Genomic DNA, 14,172 nt, shown 5'->3' on the forward strand with positions numbered 1-14,172 from the left:
GACCCAGTTAATTCAAGTCGAGAATTCAAGTTTTTTTACAAATAATTGCAATCTGCATGATCTATTATTATAAATTAAAGACATGACTGTACCTTCAAACTGAATATCTACTGTGAAAGTACTTTAATTCGTGGGTATCAATTTTCGTAGATTGAGCAATATTTACATGTTCGTGGATTTTTTAAATTCGTGGATTTTAATTTTCTAAAAAAAAATTTTAAAATTAAAGCCTTTAGAAACGACGGTTTCAAATAGTCTGGATTGAAGGAAATTGCAAAGTAAACATTGACCCTGTAAATCGTAGTGATAACACTAATTAACCCATGATAAAGTGATCAACAGATTAAAAACCATCAAAGGTGTCAATTAGGCCATAAACATGTCACCTATTGAAAATAGTAACATAAACAAATGCTATAAACGTATCTAGAATTGTCAAATAATTCTTATAAAAACCAAGCCCAGCATGAAATTATTGTTTTCTTAATGTACGAGAACTATGAGAATTTAAAATGAACACTTTATCATACTAGCATAGCATTACCGGCAATCTGACTTTCACAGTTTAAGTTATTAAAGATAAAATGGGTATAATCCTGCATGCGGTTGTAGTTTCTGTGACTGCTATTAAAAAGTATTCTCAGATTTGGCGTTATTCAATATATTCTCTATAGCTAGATCATATCAGTGGTCAAACCTACCGATATGGATCTTTCCATGTCTTGATTTGGACAATAGTTGTTTTATTTCGTTGAACACTTAAATTCGTGGATAAAGTCATCCACGAAAACCACGAAAATTGGTACCCCACGAATAAAAGTACTTTCACAGTATATCAAAATTAATGAATGAAAGAAGTAAACAATGTCCATAAGCACATGTAAAATCTATTTATATCTACTTCCTGACATTTAGGTGGGGAAAATAGGGAGACTTTATTGTTGACATTGAATATATGGTTACTTATTAGGGAATTCTTTTTAATGAATTTTGACAAACAAAGATTAAAGTTTTAGTGCATCACAAGAAAGGTTAATATTTGCTTGAAATTTATATTGATGGCAAAATGTTCAAAAGTTTAGATTTTTTTTTATTGTAGATAGAAACTGGTGCAAATAATAAAACAATATAAGTTCTTGTAAATCTAATGTCTCATTAAGATGGTTATCCTTTTATACAAAATTTTTTATTTAGAAACAAGAAAGTTTTTTAAATTGAACTCTTAAATAATATTTTATTTTAATTGATCGTAGATTTTATAAAATATTAAATAACTATAATTATTTTATAGTAATGAATCATGGTTTATATATTTTAAAAAAATATTCAAGTATACAAATTCTTTAAATTCTTCAAACTCTTTTACCAAGGAACAAATCCTTGCTTTTACCAATAATTTTCAGCCTGAATGTCTACATAACACAGTACCACAGTATTAAAACAAAACAAAAGACATAAAAACAACAGTAACTAGAAATATAGGTAAGAGACGCAACGCGACACCACACATTATTCAGTTATTTTACCAAGAGCATGCTTTACCCTGGTTCTATCCAAAAATCCTGGGGAATGTCTTCACTGAGCAGTAAGCTCTAAAGGTCCGGTAAATGACTTGTGTAAAACCATTCAAAAATATAGCATAATGGTCCCTATGCATTTTAATATAAAATCAACGAAAATAGCATCATGGTAGAAAACATAACACCTGGGTACCATAGTGATTTAATGCCCTCTGAAGAACATTGATAATGTTAAAAAAAAAGTAGAGACTTACCATTGATTTTTCTAAATAACTTTTTAGATCACAGAAACAAAATTAGAAGAATACGAAAGATTTTTACAGAGCTTGCCAGAAGATGAAAGGGAGATATATGAAATGAACGTAATCAAACAGGAGAATGAAAGAAAAGAGGTATGTTAATATCTGAACATGCCCAGAGTCTCTGAAAAATTAGGAATAAATTTACCAGAGACGAATTTAAAAGAAAAATTGTGAATATAAATCTTAACTGCATCATGAAATCACTACAAAGTTGGCAAGTTTGGGTTAAACGATAAAATTAGGTAACCATAAAAACAAGTTGAGTTTAAAGTAATAAGAAAACTTTAATAGTGAAGACAGAAACTATAAACAGCAGTACAAAGTAAAATGGGTCAGTAAATTTTGTCTCTGAGATTAGTCGGCACTTTGGACAATTTATATAGTATTATAATGTTATTTTCCTTAATTTTAAGCACTTTAAAAAAAAAAAGTCAGCAAAACTTAGGTTTGTTATTTCAGCGGTGTCAACAATGTTTAAAAGTTTGTTGTTTAGTTTCACAGTGGAAACAGTTATCAGTGTTAACAATTTACCAGTCTGTTTGATCATGATGATAGTTTAACTTGTGTTATCCCACACACTAGTGGACCTGAAAAAAATGTTAGATTAAGCAGTGTATCAGAATGATCAGTTTTTTTTCTGCAAGGACATGAATATTTTGGAACCATGAATACGTGTCGGTTAAAGCAGAATGTTTGAATACTGAGGTTTCAGATTAGGCAGGTTACACTGTATATAAATTTACTCTTTCACCAAAAGATGGCCTGCAGAAGCTACTCTGAGACCATGGTTTCTCTGGCAGTTGCAACACAAGTGAAGGAGACAGATTAATATAAGCAATAACTGCTTGTTTCTGGATCCTTATTGTAAAAATGTGTTTATAATTTATACTTGTATTTATCATAATAGAAATATTGTTTACACTAACACAAGTGAGAGATCTTCATATTAAATATAAATGTAATAAAAAGTTGTCACTGACTGAAAGTTACTATTTGCATGGTAATTCACAATATATTAGCCAATCTTTCATTGTCAATGCATTTGTGTTCTGATTTCACTTAATTTATTTTACAGAAAATAGCGCAGTGGAAAAAAGTGGCAATAAAAAAGCAGCCTGAGATCAAACAGTATTTGTAAGTGTTAGTCACCAACATATTATTTAGTTTTGGATGAACAGTGATGAAAGACGTCTTCTGATTGACTAAAAGCCTTCTTTTGTCTATCAGCTCATAAACATAATTTTGTCATGTGACTTGAGCCATCATAAATAACTCCTGAAAAACAGATCCAAGAATTAAATTGTAAGGAATGACTCTAATATTTTTGTGTCAGTTTAAACTTTCCTCAAAAATATGGTGCACACATTTAAATAACCTGCTCTTCTGGTTATTCAGTGTGCACCGTCAGCGTTGAAGACACAATTGGTTGCCAAACAATAAATGAATAACTTTAGTTAGAGTAGATGAATCTCTATGAAATTTTACAAAAAGGTTCAATACAACAAAAGGAAGCTTTAAGGTTGTGATTTCTTTTAGCAATGGCACCAACTGTTTAGGAAATTAGGGGCAAAAAAGAGCATTTTTTGTAGTTTCCTGACAATAACTTTGGTGTTAGTGTATGGACCTCATTCAAATTGTACAACATGGTTCCATATAATACAGGAAAGGCTTGGATTGAGTATGGGGCTATGATTTCCCCAAACAAACAGTCATATCAGGCTGTGCTCAGCAGGGCATTTTATTACAGTATATATATTAAGAATGATTTTTTGTGGATCGTATTAGTCAATCAAATAATTTACTTTTGTTTCACTTTCATTAAATTAACAACGGAATTCATACATTATCCATCTCCGTAAGTAATGTAAAGTATGAGCACTTTTGTGGTTTGTTCTGTTTCTGATTAAAATTGCTTCTAATACAAGGAATGAGCTCATATTTTTTTTTACACATTTCGCTAATATGACTGAGTGCTGTTCTAAAAAAATATGTTAGGGGGGAGGGGGAGGTATGGCACTTTTTATTTGACCCCACCATGCATACATTTTAAATTGGATATTTCATTTAAATGTTCAAGCAATTATTCTTAAAATTACCACCACCCATCAAATATTAATAAAAGTGGCTTCCTTCATCCCCATACAATTTATTTATGGAAAAGCCCTGAACAAAAGTGCCCCTTTAAATAGCGGACAAATAGCAATAAGATGTATTAATAAAACCTTTTCTTTTTTGTCGAGCCTTCGACTTTAGTCGAAAAAAGCGAGACAAAGCGATCCTACTTTCCGTCGTCGGCGGCGTCCACAAATATCCACTCTGTGGTTAAAGTTTTTGAAACTTGGACAGAAGCTTGTTTATGATCACAAGATAGTATCTAGAAGTAAATTTTGTAAAAATAAAATTCCATTTTTTCCGTATTTTACTTATAAATGAACTTAGTTTTTTCTGCGGGGAAACATAAAATTCACTCTGTGGTTAAAGTTTTTAGAATTTTAATAACTTTCTTAAACTATCCTGGGTTTGTACCAAACTTGAACAGAAGCTTGTTAATGATCATAAGATAGTATACAGAAGTAATTTTGTAAAACAAAATCATTTTTTCCGTATTTTACTTTTAAATGGACTTAGTTTTTCTGCGGGGAAACATTACATTCACTCTGTGGTTAAAGTTTAAAATTTTAATTACTTTCTTAAACTATCCTGGGTTTGTATTAAACTTGGACAGAAGCTTATTTATGTTCATAAGACATGTTTTTGTTTGAGAGTATTAAGTACTGCTACAATTACATTTTCCGTTATTTCGTTTATTTTCTCTAAAACTGCACGTGTTTCATTCTCATCTGTGCATTTTGAATATAACACATTTCTTGTACGATCAAATAAGTGTTGGCGTTCTCTGTTTTCAATACACGAAAGTAAAAACAGCAAGCAGTCTTTGACAAGGCCTAATAAACTATACTCGCTCCATTCATTTGTATCATGCGATTCGGAATACCAGAATACAACTGTTTTCATGCAGTAAGAGCTTAGTTGATCTGGATAGAGTTGTTCGAGTTCGGATTTTAGCAATCTTTTCAGCAAAACAAAAAGTTGAATTTGAATATCATTAAAACTCCAAACTAGCCCCAATTCACACAGCAAAAACGACAACCGCCATTATAGACGACTATTCTGTGATGTCTTGTCTCCTACGGGAACAAGATGGCAATCAAGAGAACGAATTTTCGCAATAAGATCTTTCTGAGGCCAGTGGTATGTACGTTGTCTTGTCACCCATTCGTCTAACTCTGCTGGCCATTCATCCACCCTGAGACATAAGCAATTGTCAAAATTAAATTCATCGGAAACTTCATTATTCATTATGCTATAGAAATTTCCTGCGGCTGGGCCATGTCGGTAGTAATCTGTCTCAAAAGGGTCATTCTTCTTATTAATTATAACTGAAAACTGATACATTTTGTCACTAGACAAAAAAGAACAATCTTCATTGTCTCTTTCTAGCATATCTTTTATATCTTGTTCATAATACTCAAAGAAATCATTTTTCCTACTTTGAAGCTGTTGTGAAACGAGCCTGTAGAAACCTTCTCGACAATTTCTAGAGTCCATTCTGAAAATATGACCCCTTCTAAAGACTTTTTCCCCTCGATTCGAAAGTACTGAAATATTTGGAACGACCGTCATTTTACCAACGTCACAACCTCTAGAACGCGTACCTTCCGCATTACTTCCACCTTCAAATGTTTCTGGATGCACAGCAGCAAACAACATTTGTTGAGTGTTTACCCAGTTTTTGTGCATATCTGCAATTCTACTACTAATCCCTAGTTCTGAAACATATAACGTTTTAGATACGATGCTTGAAATGTTTTCATCCGGATTCATATTTGCTCTAACTTAAATAAGCTTGGATCATACGTATTATTGCGTTTTTTCAATTAAGTTTGATTTTTTTTTGCATTTCCCCATTTTACCTCCTGTATATTCACTTACGTTTCTATCTGAAAAAAGGAAAAAGAAAACGTATATAGCATTAAAGAAAATAAAAATAAGATATATCTTCATCGAACATACTATTGTATTGATATAGGTGAACATTTTATGTATGTATATAATTTAACTTTTTATAAAAGTAAAGACATCAATAATTTTGCGTTTTTGTTTTTTATGTGTTCACTTTTTATTTTGGCGGATTTGGTATTGCCGATAAATTTAATGTAAAGATTAAAAAAGATGTAAGGTAAACGTAAACAAATCTTGACATTAAAATTAAAATTAATACGTTAAGTCAAAAGCGCAATAGTTTAGGAACAATAAAAGTAGTAATAGATGATGGACATACTTATTGAGATATTTTTTTTATTTTTTTTTAAATGGCGGGAAAAGACTGCTCGTAAAACTCTGCTTAAATTTGGTACGTGATCTTTTTGAGATATTGAAATCTTTTATTAAAGAGAACTAGATGTTATAGAGCAGAATATTTGACCCTGTATATAAGGGGGGAAAACTTGGAGTCTGAACATCTGACACAAATTCCAAAACTTCACTCTAGAACCTCCTTAAGACAGATTCATTGAATGTCGCCATCTTTGATTGTGCAGTAGCAATATAAAATCGGTCTAGTGCATTTTGAGAAAGATTTGCAAAGTATGTGTAATACTTTAATTTCTATAAACATGATAAAGAAATATTAGTGATTTGTTGTATTATCAAAAATGTTTAAACAAATAACAGATATATTTGTGTTTTTTGAAATTATTTTGTCAACTTTGCCATTTAGGGGTAGATTACTCAAATAGTAATATTTTTATACTTGGTTGATTGTGAAATAGCCAAAAACAAAAGGGTTCTGTGACAACATATTCTTTTAATTTTCTTAAAGATTTTTTAATCTATCTCATAGATTTCCTTTAATTTACAAACAGATTTTTTTCTGCGCAAATTAGTCAATTCTTACGACTTGTATGTTGTAAAACAGCACGATAACCCATACTTTTTATTATAAATTTGAAAAAAAATGTCAATAATGTATGAGTTTGTGATTCGCTCTAGTTTATGGTGAACCACTAGTTTTCGGTCAATGATATTTGGTATGTAGTTGTATTAGAATTGGCAGATATCATTACCATGGAAATCAATTGACTCCGCACCCTCAGTCAAGGTCTATTGACGTTTATACTTTGCTTAGTTTACATGTATTAGTTTGTGAAAAGGTCATTTTATGGGGAAGCACTAGTGGTAGGTCAATGATATTTGGTATGAACTTGTATTTGCATTGGCATATCTCATTTCCATGGAGATTATTTGACCCTGCCCACTCAGTCATGTTCTATGGACTTTGGAACGTTGCTTCGTTAATATATATTAGGTCAGTTTAAGATGAACCACTAATGTTAAGTCAACGATATTTAGTATGCAAATGTTTTTGACATTTCCAAGTTTCATTTCCATGGAAATAATTTAACCCATACACTCATTATGGTTCTTTGAATTTGAAACTTTTCCATAGTTAACAAGTTAATATTTGTGTTTAGGTTTGTGTAAAGGGAGCGACTTTTCAGTCTGAGATTTCAGTGGTATTTGGTATACAGTTGTATAAGTAATGGCATATCTCAGTTCCATGGAGATTGTTTAGCCCTGTACCTTCAGTCATTGCCTTAAGTTATTTGCATAACTTACATATTTAAGTATTGCTATTTTAAATTCATCATTTGCATAATCAAAATAACAAATAAGCGAAACATACATATCTTTGTGTTAACATTTTACTTTTTTACAAAAATAAATACTAAAAATGTATACAAAGTGACTGTATGCACTGATATGTTGCAACCAATCACAAAATTACTGACCATTATTCAATAAATTTTGAAGGTCTGTTAGATAAATAATTATTATAATCCTATAAAAGTATCACATACAATTAACGTGAAAGAAACCCATGTAGATTTCGAAAAAGAGCAGGCTAATGCCGCTTCAAAAAGTCGCACCCGCAAAGTGGAAATGAATCAATATAAATTGCAATAACTTGTTTCCCAATCCACTTTAGAGTAATATGTTTAAACTAATCTAAATAAACATTATTTATGGAACCATACAAAAGTCAAGGTCTGCTGAAACCTGCCAGACGATATGAACACATTACAATAATTTAAGACGTTACCAATAAAAAAAAACCACAAAAAAAGTAAAACCTTAACTTTTATCAATTGATCAAGTAAATCAAACCAGCGTGAGACAAATAGTCATGTGCACCATACGACCTATTACTTATGGTATTAGAGATACGAAATATTAACCTTGATCATAGTTATCAGTCATTATCAGCTATTCATTTTGTTAGGAAATCGCTGAAATATGAAAATGAGGTCAAGGTCAATGGATATATGACAGATAGAACCACCGTGACACGAAATATCTGTGCGCGAGTTTTGTTGCAGTCAAACTTTCTTACTTGCGATACTTTTTGACTCTGATATACGTGTTTTATGTATAAAAAAAAAGTAGCAAGCTTCGAGATATTTGTCAACTTTTTAATTTAAAACAAATTTTCACAGGAAAGTTGGGTTGGTGCAAATACGCATGAATCATTTGTGTGTATATTAAGCATAAAGTCGCTCGGGAAAGATTTTGAATAAGAAAGTTACGGACAGTCTCCCCAGAGGGTATAAATGAAAAAAACATAGAACGATTCCCTCATTTTCCTGTGACTACCTGTTTCAAACAACGCCGGATTTAGTACTGGCTTTACAGTTCGAAATTATTTTTAAAATAACAGTTTAAATTACAGGTTTTCATTGATTCGGGATGATGTATAAGTACGTTGCCACGTTCAATTATTTTACCTCATTATACAAAACTTATTTTTTTCAATCATTATTAGACTGCTATTCGTTTGGGAGGCTCAAATATGTAGTTTCTGTTGTAATTGCCCTACCGTTGTCTAATTTATACCATCCTGGATCGGTTAGGACATTTTTGATTTGAGATCACCTGGACACACACAAGCTGATCTCAAAACCTTACCATCACGATCATAGACCATAGTTTGAGGACTGCCCTCAATGCAGTTATAACATCTCAACTGTCACAACCTTTGGAAATCTAGAGTTGTGCCATTTCACATCGTAAATAACTATTTTTATTTTTGGCATATTTCTGTAGTCTTTGCGGTGTGTTTGGAAATTTAAAAATTGTTCCAGCGTTCGCTTAAATTGTATAAATCAAGATGTTGATAGAGTCTCAATTTGAATTGACATGATTCATTTGTCATTGTGCAATTACCGAAGAAGGATATCTTATATTTTGTAGTGTACAGAATCATATTACATGATCCATCGCCCTGTAAGATTGGTCGTTGACTATTTATTCAGTCATTATATATATATATATATACATAAGTACGTCTGAGTCAGTGACAACCCTACAACAGATGTATCCATCGGATCGCCATCAATGATGGTGATACATGGCTGTGTACATAATGTATATACAACTCGTCTAAACATCAACCCAACAATGTTAAATCTGTAAATTTGCTTTCGCAAATTTTTTTTTCTTCCCTCGCCGAGATTCGAACCCATGCTACTGTAGTACGCCGCTAGATTAAAACTGACGTGGAAAGGTAACATATGGCCACCGAAAGCTCTTTTTTTGAGAGCCCAGGTGGTCGTGTGGTCTAGCGGGACGGCTGCAGTGCAGGCGATTTGGTGTCACGATATCACAGTAGCATGGGTTCGAATCTCGGCGAGGGAAAAATTTGCGAAAGCAAATTTACAGATTTAACATTGTTGGGTTGATGTTTAGACGAGTTGTATATATACATATATATAACTCGTCTAAACATCAACCCAACAATGTTAGATCTGTAAATTTGCTTTCGCAAATTTTTGGTTCTTCCCTCGCCGGGATTCGAACCCATGCTACTGAGATATCGTGACACCAAATCGCCTGCACTGCAGCCGTCCCGCTAGACCACACGACCACCTGGGCTCTCAAAAAAAGAGCTTTCGGTGGCCATATGTTACTTTTCCACGTCAGTTTTAATCTAGTGGCGTACTACAGTACATGATATATAAGGCATGAAGATGTTATTGTATATGTATATATAAAACGTCTGAATAATAGTCAACATTTTTTCCCACGAGGGCACTGGATCGTTACAAGTAACGATACATGTACACAATAAAATAAATTATACAAACGCCAAAAAACTGTACATGACAACACCAATAACACAAAAATGAACTATACATGTAATTATTTATAAATATTTCGGATAACAGATATCCTTCGTCAGTCAGATTCTGATGTTAAATGAATCATCTTTAAGTCTTCTTAGATTAAACTTTTACTAAATCTTGAAATTTATACAATAAAAAAGGCAAACCGAACATCAGTTAAAACGCTTGCACCATTCCAAAAATATGTTGAATATGACATAGGTTATATGACTAATTAAATCAGAGAGTTCAAATAAATGCTTTAAATAAAAATAATAACGTGCGATATGAACTAGCACAATTCTAAGGCTTTAACAGTGTCGATAATTATGATGTTACAAGAAAGATTGCGTCAATAAGAATTCCAAATAAACAGCATTGAACGGTCTAATTTATAAATAAACAGCACTGAACGGTCTAAATTTTTAAATATTTCAGTTTTGACAACTGTAGGGTAGTTACATTAGAGTCTGCGATGTTTAAAACAAACGGCCGTTTGAATATAATAACAAATCTTGACTAAAGTAAAATAGTTGGACGTGGCTTGGTACTTATACATCCCTAAAAAAATTAAGCATATATATATATATTTCTCATTCGTATTGTACAAATGCATTTTCATTTCAAAATATGCATATCAATTAACAGTTTGCAACATGGCAAAATAATCAATTAGAAATGACATAAAAACACATATTTATAAAACTTGCCTACTTAATTCAAATTAATTTGATATGAACGGATTTCTAAATGTAAGCTGTTTAAAAAATAAGTCTGAAAACTTACCTTTGTTGCTGTAACGAAACAAATCTTACTTCCAATGTTGACAAAAATTCACAAGCGATTATCTTATATTAAAATGGTCTTCAATAAACTTGTCTTTTATTTTACTTTCGACATAAAAATAATCTTTTCTCAAAAAAATTAATTTCTATAGTACTTTTGTCAACGTACAATGAAAATAACAACATACAACTTGAAAAAATAAAGTAACAAATTAATGTCGCTATCAACATTCAAATAACAATATAAATTCAAAATCTACCCATCTAAGGACTTACATTTTAAGAATGTCTCATCCTGCAAAAATTAACCAACAAATATTAATTTACTAACTACAATACTGGATTTAAGATATAAGGCCAAGGAATTCTTATACCTCGTAAAAATTAATTCATAACTAGAAGAAATAAACATATTGCTAATAACAAGCAACACTACGACTGTCGCTTACAGACTAAATATACAAATGTTTAAATTTTCACAACCACCCGGAGCAGGACTTGCATTTTCAGAATGTCTCATCCTGTAAACGTTAATCAATAAAACTCTAATAAATAACATTAACATGGGAAATTAGAATATAAGGTCAATGATTCCTTATATTCCATAAAATTTAGAAAAGTTTAAATTTTGATATATAAACTACATAGTACTGGCTATATGCTAGTGCTTAAATGGTAAACATTACTGGAAGACCTCAGTAATAATACCATAGCATTTCAATTATAACATTTACATTGTACCTGTATATAAATATTATAATTAAAAAGTAAAAATAGTAACAATTTACATTAAATAAAGTTAACGGCTTCTTACGCACGACTTCACTTTCTTGGACGGGGATATGGTTCTCTCGGGTATGACCTTCCTCTTCAGAGGGGAACACGGGAACGTTTATAGGTGTTGGATGGTAACGGAGTCTTACGGGCAACGTAAGTTTTTCAATGATACTTCTTACCGCAATCTCAACTTTTTCTAACATATTACGGTTTTTGACCAGTTGCTTATTCATTGTCTCAAGATATTTTAAATTATTACTTTTATTGCTTTTTTAAAAGCTTTTCAACAGGAGATTCACGTTGTGATAGTATCAGACTGATTGCCATTTAACTGGGGCATCAAGTTTTCCTCATCATCAGAAAGAGGCGTCAGGACAAAATCTAGTAGTGATGGTCTCGGGACTGAACTTGTTGGACACTTAAACGGTGATGGCATGGCTTTAGGGTCAGATAGATGTATGAACTGGTCGGCTAGGTCACAATCCTCAGCCTCCACAACTCTCGTATCCACGAGCTCAGTGGAGCCCTCAGCTTCACTATGCAAGGCACAAGTTGGTTGTTATTCAGTAGTGGGTGGTACAAATGTCACGTTCAACATGTACTCAACAGTGAAGGATTGAATACAGAGGTAGGTTACACAATGGGATGTTAAATCATACTGCAAAACCAAAATTCGGTTTCCTCTTTGTTATCCAAAACAGCACAGAGACCTCCTGCTCCCACTTCTAAAGGTGTTATTCAGGATCTACCTGTTGTGAAGTTAGATTACGTTCAAACAGGCCTCGTTACTGCTCCTGTATATTCTCTGTTCAGCGGCAAAAGTCTTGCCTTACTATGTGGAGCGTAAAAGGACGGATGACTTCATCAGTTGTTAAATTATTGTCGGTTGAAAAATTACATAGCTCACAAGAGAACATATGTTCATCCACACCAAATGTTTTACTGGCGTTATGCCTAATGGCTGCCCTCTTCTTGCTGGAAAAACAGCAGTTGGTACTTTCGTATACTCTTCCTCTGTCGTAATCCATTGTGCTGAAAGATAGGAGAGAGAATGATAAGACAAATTTCATATACAACTTTTAAGTTCTGGTTGAACACTGGCAGTTACTAGATTGTTAACAAAGGGACTGTGATTAGCCAAGGAGGTATGAGAGGCGAAGAACCTCTAACATCAAAAAGATCCAAAATTTGAAAGACTGGCTTAGATATTTGATCTTGTTCACTGTGCAACAATTAGTTGCTTACATATATTTAAATTAAAGCAAAAACATGGTTACAATCAATATTTATAGCATCAAAATGACAAATATGCATTCTGGCGTTTTGAAATCTGACAACACTTGTATCCCATTCTGGATATGGTTCTCGGTATGATTTCAACTTATCATGGTGAACCACTTTGACTGGTTCTTCATTGTCAAGCTGAGTACAGTAGTTTAAACTGTGCAATTTCTTTAAATTCTTGAAAATGCTGTTTTTTGCTGTTTTTTTAACAAAATTATATTAGGATTTTTATCTTTATATTTATATTATTTCCTGCACTGTTAGTATATGCTAGTATTTATTAACACTCCTGTAAACATTATATATTCTAAGTAACTAATCCCCCTTTTTATGGCTGTCTGGAATTATCGTACAAAATAAACTCTAAGCCACAATTATTATATTTAAAGAATGGAGCAGTCAAGTTTAACATCACATAATAATTCATCAAAAACTTAAACGATATGTTATAAATTTGTTTAAATAGATGTATATCTACCAGAAAGATTAATGTTTTGGTATACCGTATCAATTTTAATAAAACAAATCCTTCCACTGGTAGATTTCTTAGGTGAGATAATTATTGAAAGAACTTATTTAAATATGATAGATTATTCAAGCATGTTCAGAAAAGATGTTTTCCACGATACAATATAGGACATCATTGAATTACAAGTAATAGGAAAAACTACACAGAAAAAGATTTTTCTGTTTATGTAGTATTATGTAAATAAGCTATCATCTGTTAATTTTTAATTCATTATTATATTATTGGTATTCAATAAGTTGGCATTTGAATACATACTTTAGTTGGGTTTTCCCCTATCCTGACACACAACTTATTGAATCTACTTATTTAAACAACATGCTCTGGATTTTTTTTCCGGACAAAAACGTTGAAAACATTTTTTTTCTTTCAATTTTAGCATTACATATAGTATCAGCTGAGGGTGAAACAGGCACAAAAACATATTTTTTCCTCCCAAAACTGGAAACAAGTCTAAATATAAGTTAGCGATATTTGTAAACAATTTTTAATGAAAAAATGGAAACGAGGAATGAGAACGACGAAATCTGAAGCAGGGGCATAATTTGTTGATGTTAAGCTAGTATTAAATATGTAAACATTTAATTATCTATCTTTAGCTCTGAAAATTTCAGTTGTAACGCTCAAGCTCTGTCCTTCTGGCGAGAAAATCAGACTGTTTTCCCCAAACAAGGCAGACAAATACGGCATGACCCATCCCAAACAATGAGTGTCTGGTTACAAATGTTGTAGCATGATCTTTAAGAAGATGAAGAC

The 14,172-nt window shown here is 32.1% G+C and overlaps 1 pseudogene; it reads right to left on the bottom strand.

The window, feature by feature from the left end:
* Positions 1–4,561: 4,561 nt before the first annotated feature.
* On the bottom strand, positions 4,562–5,707 carry LOC134689896 (uncharacterized; annotated as a pseudogene).
* Between the last annotated feature and the right edge of the window lie 8,465 nt (positions 5,708–14,172).

This window comes from Mytilus trossulus, chromosome 11 (assembly GCF_036588685.1).
Source record: "Mytilus trossulus isolate FHL-02 chromosome 11, PNRI_Mtr1.1.1.hap1, whole genome shotgun sequence".
NCBI lineage: Eukaryota > Metazoa > Mollusca > Bivalvia > Mytilida > Mytilidae > Mytilus > Mytilus trossulus.